Here is an 11818-nt window from a genome sequence, read left to right on the forward strand (position 1 = left end):
AGGGCAGGTACAGTTTTGCTATTTGTGATGTATTCCTGGAGATGAGACATTCATCATAGCTGCTGTGTTGGCCAGACCTGGCTGAGCAACAGCAGCGGGGTGAAGTCAAGCCCATCTACCGTTCCATTTTTTTCCCTTCCTTGCTTCCTTCCAGAAGACAGAAAAACCGAAAACTAGTGCACACTTGGTTCCTTGGGGGAATATAGGTATTTTTAACAATATGCTCCGAAAAAACCAATTCCTCCATCCATCCTTTGGCAGAGCTCCAACCTTATCCAAAATCCTGCACACCACCCCCAACCCCAGCCATCCTGTGCATTCAGGAACCCACACACACACACACACACACACACACAAAAAAAAACACCCGTGTGCCACACACAATTTCAGACATGTGTGCACACAAACATGCACTTTCTGCACATGCTGTTTGCACACACACACACACACACACACACAGCCTAGAGCCCTCATCTTCTTATGAGCTTCATTACTCTGACCTCAGTCTCCCTTTCATATCTCTGAGGATGTTTATGCTGTGTGTGTGTGAGTGTGTTTTAATACCCAATAGAATATATGTATGTATATTTATTTAGGCCCACAGTAAGTGTATTTATATATATGTGTATTTGTGTGCATACTGTACGTCAGTGCACGAATACTGTACCGTGTGTGTGTGTGTGTGTGTGTGTGTGTGTGTGTGAGTGTGTGTATGACTTCCCAGCCAATTACCACATCTCCCAGACAGACTGAGACTGCCTAGGCCCTGCCAGCCAATCGGAGAGGGGCTGCGCACTGCCGGGCCGGAGGTGGTTGCTATGGTAACCAGGAGGCCTGTTTGCATGGTGGCTGATGGAAGAGTGATGGATTACAGTAATGGGATGGAGGGAGGGAGCGAGGAAGATAGGGAAGAAGGGAGGAAGGAAGGGAGGAAGGAAGACATGGGAAGAAGTGAGAATGGGAGGAAGAGACAGAGAGAAAGAGAGGGAATGGGGGAGGAGGGAAGGGACGGGCGAGGGGAGGTGAGGAGTGGGAGGAGGGAGGGAGACAGACTCATACATAAAGATATTGGAAATGTATGAATGCATCTGAAATGAAGCGACTTAAAAAGATGGAAAAGGAATGAGAGAAAATGATAAAGGGGAGTGGGGGAGGAGTGGGACGGGGGGGGGAGAGAAGATATTGGGAAATGGGGTTTGGGGGGGCATCTGTGGTGTGTGATTGAATTCCTCTCTTTCCTTCTTCTGTCTGGGCTGAGACGTGTGTCTGGCCATCTGTCCTTGGAGCAGACAGAGAGGTAAGTGTGGGGAAAGAAGCAGTCTCACCTTTTTGCCTCCTCAGCAGCACCGCAGTCACTTTGTACAGGAAGTACTCCGGTGTTTGCACCCGGTCTCAGCAACCTGCTCCAGCGCTGGAATACGAAGGCCAGGATAAAACACTTTAATGAGACAGACACAACCTTTCCTGATAGATTTCGCTGTGTTTCCAGAATCTTGAAGAAACACCAACTGCCCTTAAATGTAGCTCCAGAAACCTTATGTTCACAGCAGAATTAAGTCCTGATGCCTTGTTGGACTCACAAAAATAGACTAGACTGATTTTTAGCCCTTTTTGAAGTAACACCGGCTTTGGGACTCCTTAATGCTACACGTGTCCACAAAAAAATCAGCAAAGCAAATTATTTTTAACCAAGCACATATTTTTCAAGTTCAGAAAACCTCAACATGTATAAAAGTATTGATGCAGCAACAACCTGAATGTGCAATCAATACAGAAATGGCCGTGAAGCATGAATATTTCATGCTTTTTATGCTACATGTGCTCTGATTGTGCACGTGTGTGTTCATTTTGCTTGCCAAATCATTGCTCACAGGCAGAGAAATGTACAGTATGTTATCGTGCATAGCATTACTTAAAAAGATCACTAGTTCCCAACTTTGTGATGTGTAGCTTCTTAAAATTATATCCACTTATCACAGGTTGCATTTGTAGAACCTGTAATTTTTAGAGGTAAAAGTAAGTAAACAAGTAAAATCAAACAAAAAACATTTGTTGAAAGCATAAAAAATAACTTAATTTGATCAAACCGATGCATTTTTATACATATTCTCACATCAAGATGCATTTATTAGCTGTTCTGGAGCTTTTGATAAGTTTGTGATCATCCCCGCTCAACACAATTCATAGCATTAAGAGTGAATGAGAAGAAATAAGAAGGAGAAATAACCCCGCCTGCAAGTAAAATAAGGTGATGTGGACAAACGTTTGCAAAAAAAAAGAGTGTTCTTTGTGGTGACATTGTCTGTCAATGTCTGTTTTTAAAAAGAAAAATCTAATTTTACTGTGAGACTAATCAGATTTGCTTTGTGTCCCGTTTTGTGACTTCCTGCTTGAGATCCATTGAATCAGACCACAGTGAGGTCAAACTATCAGAGAAGCCTCGAATACACTGTCCTAACTCCCAAGTGCAGTTGTTCAGCTCAAAACAGACTTATTGCTGAACAAGTACTGTCAACAAAGATGTAGATATATAGATCAGCCACAACATTAAAACCACTGACAGGTGAAGTGAGACCATCTCTAAAACATTGCAATGTCCTGTCACTAAACCTCAGTTGTCACGTACCTAAACACTGCTGCAGACCAAGTACACCCTCTCACAGCAACAACATTCAGCCTCCCTCAGCAGAAACAGTTCATTCTGCCACACCTTTAAAAATGCTCGGTAATGACTCGAGGAAAATGATCAAGAGCCCAAAGTGTCAAACGTTCCAATGCCAAACACCACAGACACACCCAAAGAGTTGTTTGGTCATTGTGAGGGTAACCTACACAATATCAGGCAGGTGGTTTCAGTGTTGTGGCTAATCGGTGTAGAACGGTGAAAATCCTCTGTATTCATCTGTATTTTACAGCTCAACTCCAAACATTAGTAGTAATTTTCTCATGTTCTGTACCAAAATCTTAGTACAGAATCATGTTTATTAGCAATTCTCTTAACCCTCGTGTCGTCCTGCGGGTCAAAATTGACCCATTTTTTGAAAATGTGGGTAAAAAATATATTTTCACAGTGAAACTTCTGATGTCCACATTTTCAACATTGTTTGGAAATCTTTGTTTGATTTTTTAGCAAATGTTCTTAAAGAAAATATTAGAAGTAAATATAAGGGGGGGGGGGTTGGAAGAATTTTACTCATTTTGAAAATATTTACAAGAATTGCCGCTTAAATTTTTTTGGTCTCAGATCTATTCTATTTGATTGATCTTATATTTTTTGATTGCAACTTTATGTTTTTTTTGTCTCAACTCTCTTTTTGTTGCAAAACCTTTTTTGATTGATTGAATAATAAAGAAACAAAATTCTCTCCATATAAAAATGTTTCTTTACGAACATTTACAAAAAATCTGCCAAAATCCAGCGAAATTCGCTGGATTTTGGCAGATTTTTTTGTGAATGTTCTTAAAGAAAATATGAGAAGTTTTTCTTATATGTACGTAATCACTTTAGATATTTTTAGGATTTATTTTGCAAGATTTTTACTCATTTTTAAAAATTTTCTTGCCACATTTGGGATTTTTTTTTAAAATAAAACTTTTAAGGATTTATTGGAATTTTCTTGATGACGGTTTTGCAAATTTTCAGAAATTTGGGGAATTCTTTTGCTGAATTTCTGGAATTTTTTTTTCGGGCAAGGAAACAATATTTTTTAGTGTCCATAAATGAAGACAATAAGAGCGTTAAAATTAGGAAAAGTCTGAAACAGTCATATTTGTGCATCTTTTAACCATCGCTCTATCTTATCAGTAAAGTGGCCAAAATCAATGCACATCAAAGATGTTTTGAAAACGTGCAGACTGTAAAGGTGAAAGCACTTTAGTTCCATTTATCAGCCTTTAAACAGTGATTTCTTTTTCATCCAGTGTCTCTCACAACATCAAGTTTTTCTGATGAACCACACTCAGTTTCCTCCCATCACAGATCGAGTCTGAAGATGCTTTTGAGTCAAGGATTAGGCTAAATCTGTGTCTGGGGAACCCAACTCTCTGTGATCTCCACCAGCGACAAAGTGCTAGTCAAGTCAATTAAAGATGCAGTCCACTAAAATTAACTTCTGGGTCACATCAAAAACATAACAGGCATTAATAAAAATCCATCATGGCAGCGTTTCAGTATGTCCTCTTGTCATTCAGAGTGTCATCTTTAATGATTATCTGCCACCAGTCTCGCTTTGAAGGTGCTTTAGGGCTTTTAAGTCTTCTATTGAGACAAAACTGTAATTTACTTGTTTTGAGTGTTTATAACAGAGTCTATTAGTGATCGGATCATCAGTTTGCAGAATGAGTATTTTCCAGGTGGATGAACACTTGAAAAATCTGAAAATGCAAGTGTCAAAAAAAAAGGAAACAAAAACTTCAAAGATTGAACTTGAAATCATGATGCAACACTGCAACCTAGAGGCAGACCTCAGCAACAGCATCTGTGTTGCAGCAAGAAAAAGAAAAAGCAATAATGCTTCACCTTTGCAACATCAATGATTCCATCAATTCCTAATTTGATATAAGAAAAAAATCCATGAAGATACAATTTGCATAACTGAATTGATTTTGCTTTTGTATATTGTTTATATGTGGTTTGTTAATCACATTTAATTTGCTGCTATTTCGATTTGTGCCCTATAAACAGCAGCAAACAAACCTCTGAGTCAGATGCTTCGTATTGTGTCTCATTTTTTTCATCATTATCTGAGTCCTTCATTTAAAAAGCTTCTCTCCTCTCTCGATGTTTACACTATTTAGATCTGAAATTACATAGAAAGCCAAACAGTATGGATCATTAATTACTACAATAATTTATTTCCCTTAATAATAGAGCAATCACACTGAGCAACACACAGTTACAGCATTATGTACTGTCATGTTCTGTCTGGTAGTCCTGTACTGTGAGATTTACTCTGATCGCTTAATGTGAAAAATGAATGTCAGCAGAGTAATGGGAAAATACAAAGCTGATTAAATAAGCCTCAGCCTTTTTATCTTATCTATAATGTTCTGTGTGTTTTATTTGGCATCCAGCAGCCTCTGTGGCTTTATTCCAATTTAATAGTATTTAGCTTTCAGTGTCCGCCTTAACCTGAGAGGATTTTGAGGACAAAACAGCAATAACTTTAAAAATTATGTTAAACTTCATTTATACCTGTCAGGAAAACTCATTGCCAGGATTCTGTGGGGGCAGAAGGCAGCCACAGCTCAGCATCCATCAATGCACCTTATATGAGTGTCTTTTAGTGCAGCAGAGAAAAACAGCACAAGAAGAACCTGAGCAGACCTTACAGTGAACCTGGAACGCTTCTACATCTCACGGAGTAGACAAAAGATTGCCACAAAAAACGTTTTTTTACTTTCCTTCCAGAAGTTTATCTGTCATATCGCCATCAACCGTCATAAAATCCAACATTTCTTTATACTGTACAGGCTGTCATTTTTTTCACATTTACACTACTGTTCAAAAGTTTGAGGTCACTTTGAAATGTGCGTATTTTTGAAGGAAAAGCATTTATTTTTTTCAATGAAGATAACACTAAATTAATCAGAAATCCAGTCTAGACATTGTTAATGTGGTAAATGACTATTCTAGCTGGAAACGGCTGATTTTTAATGGAATACCTCCATAGGGGTACAGAGGAACATTTCCAGCAACCATCACTCCTGTGTTCTAATGCTACATTGTGATAGCTAATGGTGTTGAAAGGCTCATTGATGATTAGAAAACCCTTGTGCAGTTATGTTAGCACATGAATAAAAGTGTGAGTTTTCATGGAAAACATGAAATTGTCTGGCTAACCCCAAACCTTTGAACAGCAGTGTATGTATGTCATGCCCAAACACAGGAAGAAAGCATTTTTCTCTTACGTATTTAACTTACAGTTAAATATTGTACTTTTGACTCCATTTATTTGACACCTGAAGGTTTACATTAAGGTTATGAATAAAAATGATGCATTTTCACCTTCAAATCTTCCAGCTGGTTAATTCTGAGGCTCAAACATCCATTCATGCATTCTCTATACACCGCTTTATCCTCACTAGGGTCCCGAGCCTATCCCAGCTGATTCGGGCAAAGGCAGGGGACACCCTGGACAGGTCGCCAGTCTGTCACAGGGCTACATATACAGACGAACAATCACACTCACATTCACACCTACGGGCAATTTAGAGTAATCAATTAACCCCAGCAAACATGTAAAATTTAATATCTAACAAAAAGCAATGATTGAACAAAAAACAAAGCAAAACAAAACACAACCGCCAGATGTAGAACCATAAAGCAAGACACCTTCCAAATCTGGCAGGATGGTGTGAAGATTATGTTATCAGGAAGAGGCCACGAAAAACCAGATTTTCAGCAGATTCCACAACACACATGCCGCCAGACATCCAGCATAGTTTGGTCAAAAGAGCAGTTTAAACTCCTGGTCGCTATAAAGCCTACAAAGGACAAAATGGCTGCCAGGACCAGTCTGACTGACTGCTGACCCTGCAGGAAGCGAGGGTCAGAATCTGATAACATCAAAAGGATTTCACCCCCGTTGACACTACCACAAGGACACTGGTCACAAGAGAATAAAGGATTGCTCAACTAAGGATTCAACCATTCTCTATGTGTACATATTTAAGGAAGCTATTGAACATTAACACTTCAAGGACCTCATGAGTTAACGATATGCAGAAATCCACTTCCAAAGATCATACCTGAAGGCACCACTTTGAACCCTCCTTTCCAAGAGCCATTCTTCCAGATTCTTCCATCTTAAGAGTCCAACCTGAGTCCGTCCGAATTTCTTCAACCACTCTGTCCACCGCTGTTCTGACCCACAACAACAGGCCGACCAGATCGTCCCTCAGCAGATTCACAGCCGCAACACCACAACGTGCAGGCAAGTACTTTTCAGTCACTGCAACTTGGTGCAATTTTCTCAAATTCTCTTTTATCACAAAGATACATTTTACAGATTAACAAATCAGCCAATCATCAATTTATCAGCTCCTTTCAGGTGTGGTCTATTTGTCCCTTTCCCTCAGAACACCATATTTCAAACATAATATTAACCCCAATATTACATTAAAATATTGTTCTCTTCCTTCCCTTTTCCTTCACTCACATTCACTGCCTTGTTTCTTTTGTGTTGTTGTTTGTCTCAATGTGTGTTATTATTGCTATTGTGTAGCGTAATAAATGTACATAAATATAAGTTCAGTGCCTGCGCTGTTTTGTTTTCCCATTTTGGTCTCTAACTTGTATAGATTCCGGCTGCCTCGCTTTCCGTCAGTTTAAATAATTACATTACAATTCTCGAAGCTCTTCTTGACTTCGCAACAAGAGCTGCTTCATATGCTGCATTATTATATAAATCTGGTGTAAATATTTCACTGGTTGAATGTCATTTAAATTGTGTAATAATTCTGCATAAGTACTGAAACTCCATTTAACAGAAGCATTGACAATACATTTTATATACTGGTGGAGAAACATTTGCCCTACAGTGTAGCAGAGCTGTTTCTTCTTTTCCTCTTTTGTTAATCAAAAGATATAACTGACCCGTTACAAGTGACCATAAACAGGTTGGAAAACACTGAACTACTCAGCAACGAGTATTTATGATCATGCAATAATAACATCAGTCACTGAGACATTTTTCCCCACAGAAAAGGTACTTCTGCTACTTGCAGTTAATGCTTTTATTCGTTTACTTACTTTTGGTTTGAATATAGAATTTCTTACCTACAAATAGATGATTATAAGTACAGATTGTGGAGCTGGTTCGTCTATTAGAGTAAAGAGCATGTTTTCCATCAGTATAGCTCCATAATAATGTGCATAAGTCTGGCTTGCTTTCACAACTTCATTTCTTGTGGTCATTATGTCCTGCTGTGTTGTTAGAGCTGTTAATCTGACAAAAACATATAAAAAGCTGACTCGGGCGAAGGCAGGGGACACCATGGACAGGTCACCAGTCTATCACAAGGCTAGAGATAGAGACAAACAGTCACACTCACATTCACACCTACAGACAATTTAGAATCACTAGTTAACCTCAGCATGTTTTTGGACTGTGGGAGGAAGCTGAAGAACCAGGAGAAAACCCATGCATGCACAGGGAGAACATGCAACCTCCATGCAGAAAGATCCCAGGAAGGCCGGGATGCAAACTGGAGATCTGTGAGCTGTGAGGCGACGGGGCTAACCACGTATTCAAATATGAAGAATACACAAAAAATATCATAAAATGATGTTTAAAAAAATGCATAAACTGGAAGGATAAATTCCAACAGAAATCTTTACAAAAACGATCTTCAGATTCCAGAAAAGGAGATTATAACTACAAATGCATAAAATAAAACGGTACAGCTTGTATCCTCACCTACCACTCTAGGAATATGTGCTGCTGCCGCCAACCTCCCATTAGTTCCTGTGCAATCAAACTTTCAGTGCTGAAACAATGCTTTTTATGTCTTAGTTTGTGGTAAGTTAATTAAACAAAATTAAATTTATTAATATGGTCCATTTGAGGGCAATATAAGCTAGCATAATAAAATAAAGGTCTTAAAACTAACACACTTCCACCTTACAGGGCCAGATCATTTACTGGTTGCAAAGTAGGACTCACTTTATTAGAACACATTTATAACAAACAGCTGAACCAGTAAAAGTGGAGGAACCTGGGACTTTCAGAAGCCCTTCAGCTTTGGATCCAAACTTTAAAATTCATTTTATATATGCATATTTCATACATCCTTTTCTTCATTCATGGAAACAGACCAAACACAAAACCCAAACCCCCACTCACGCACCATCGCCCTCACCTCAAAACAATAATCGAGCAAACACTGTTCACTACCAGACAGAGAAACATTCATCTATTTAATTATAATTTATAAAGCAAAACTGTATTAAAGTCACTCTTATTTTACTGAAGTGATGAGTGTTCTAATGTAATACAAAAGGTCTCATTTATCTGCTTATGTCATTTATGAATTCAAGTCTTGCATTTAAAATATGATTTAACTTAAAGAATGTAAATATGAAGTATGAAAATAGAAGCATTCACACATCCACTGGGAGCGCTGCACTCTTATTTATCACATAATGATTAGTGGAACTCATAACGTGGAGGAGGCGCTCTGCTGTTGGAGCTTGTTGAGGTGGAGCTAATTCTATATTTGTCTGCAGCTCATGCTTATTTTCCGCAATGATTAATCTCTTGATTAATTGTACTGTCTTATAATTATTCAGTTAACGGGTTTGTTTGGAAACATTATGGAAATATTGCAATTACCCAGATGTCAAAGGGACATCGTCACAACGCTTGTTCTGTCCAACCAATAATCCAAAACTAAATAATGAGTAAAAATGAATTACAATTAAATGAAGAGGCAATGAACAACAACAATTTAAAAAATCACTGAATTGGTTATCTATATAGTTGTTTCTATATTTGTATATAGTTGTTTGTATCTATATTATTGTTTCATTTGTTTCAGCTGTAATGAGATTGGATAAGAATTTATAACCAAACAAAACATTTCATAAGAAATTCACATTTTTTATGCAAAGAAAACCAATCAAAAACAAATGCACTGGAGTAAAAAGCACAATACTTTCTTCAGAGTGTTTTAGAAATGTAAAGTAGCATGAAAAGGAAATACACCAGTAAAGTACCTCAGATGTGTACATCAGTAAAGTACAAACAAGGTTCTATGGAGAATTGAAGTTACTTTCGTCTGTTGAAGTATATTTGTTCTCAAAGATCTAAGTTCAATGCATTTCACATATTAAGGTGAAGGCGGCACACATTTTAAACAGAGAAACCAAACAAATCCAAAATTTTCTTTGAAATACAAAGAAGAAAATATTGTGGTTCAACAGGAAATCTAGCTAAAGGATGGATGTGCAGGTCAACAACAGGAGAACTGCTTAAAATGTGACTAATATTAGATGTTACTCTGAACTGAAGCTGTACGTACAAAAGAGCAAGGCAGACAGAAGTAGACATGGAGGCCACTCTAGTTAGTGTTTACTGTTTCATTTAGACGTTGACGAGAATTTGTGAAAAAAGTCACTCCATATACGTCCAACATCTTCAAGTCCCTCCACTGACTACCTCCATTACAGCTGTCTTCCACTTGCATTCACTTAGTGACCACCACCATAGAACTGTGATGAATGTCCATCGAGAGTTACGTAAAAGTCACATGAAATCCAATATGTCTGTTCAGACTGAAGTCACACCGCAAAAATCAGACCTATGTCTGATTTAGGAGTACATGAAGATTTGAACTGAAAAGATCAGATTCAATGTGTTTGTGCTGTTCACAAATTAATGAAAAAAATGATTTGTGTCACACATGAGCAAAAAACTCAGATTTGAGCTACTCTGAACGGAGCCTAGAGTAGTGAAGATTAGCTGCATGTCATATTTAAATTTTGTAAAGTCTGCATTAGAAAAGGTGCAGTCTGCTGATGCTTCCTTGGACAGGATGCAAACCTCTTTATCCATCCATCCATTATCTATGCATCACTTAAAGGCATTATGGAGGATGTTTTTTTTTTGTTTAATTTGTCTGATTCACATAAAATGAATATACTGACCTTTAGTGGACTTGTATGTATGGTCTCTAAAAGAATTAAAAAATAATAATAATAACTGTGGACATGGCAGGACCTGAAAAACATCAGCCAATCAATGTGCTCGGACCGAGGTGTTTGGTTTGCTCCCTTTCCTGTCAATCAAAAATCTTCCGGCTCAGGCCTAGTTACGTAGATTACGTACGCCTTGGACTTACGTGTTTTCTGTATGTGTTGCTTTGGTATCGCTTCGTAGTTAGCTGGCGACTTGTTTTGCTCATCTTTTTTTACATAATGGCAGATAAAGATCCAGGGGGACCCAGCCGTAAAAGACAACTTCACGAGTGCTACGCAAGTTTCTGGAGGGGGGCGTTTCTTCGTAAATGTTAAGAGGGGGGAGGTTAGAGGGGGGTGAGGGAGAGGTTGTATGTGCGCGTGCGCATGCGCATGCTACGTTCAAAGTCGTAGGAAATTAAATCTCCTCTAATGCCTTTAATCCTCATTAGGGTCACAGTGGGCTGGAGTCTATTCCAGATGACTTAGGGTGAAGGCAGGAGACATCCTGGACATGTCATCAGTCTATCACAGGACTACACATAGAGACGAACAATCACACTCACATTCACACCTACAGACAATTTAGAATCACTGAGAACCTGGAGAAAACCCACTCATGCACAGGGAAAACATGCAAACTCCATACAGAAAGATCCCAGGCAAGGACACAAACCAGGGATCTTCTAGCTGCAAGACGACAGTGTGAACCACTGATCCACTGTGAAGCCCCAGACCTCTTTCTGACCTGGAATATTGCTCTGTAGCTGAACCTGACCTTCTGACCTCTCAGGGCATGTGACAAAAGTTCAAACGCACATTCTCTCAAGAATTGTCACATTTAGTGTGGTTTTGTGTTCGGTGAATGTGGGTTAGATAACTGGGAGGAGTCCACATGGGAAGTTCAACCACAACAGCGTGCTAAGGTCGTGGGAAAAACAGCACATGATCAGATATCTCAGTGTTACCTAACCAGGAGCTAGATGTGGGAGATTGTGAGTGAATGTGTCAGTAGCACATGTCAGAGTGTTTTTATAGTAACAGAACTCATTAAAAGGGTCAATACATTTAAATTCACTAAAACTATCATTCAGGCTCAGGGTCTCTTTCCACCATCACTACAAAGCTGCAACCACCTGC

Source organism: Acanthochromis polyacanthus, chromosome 13 (assembly GCF_021347895.1).
Source record: "Acanthochromis polyacanthus isolate Apoly-LR-REF ecotype Palm Island chromosome 13, KAUST_Apoly_ChrSc, whole genome shotgun sequence".
NCBI classification, from domain to species: Eukaryota; Metazoa; Chordata; class Actinopteri; family Pomacentridae; genus Acanthochromis; species Acanthochromis polyacanthus.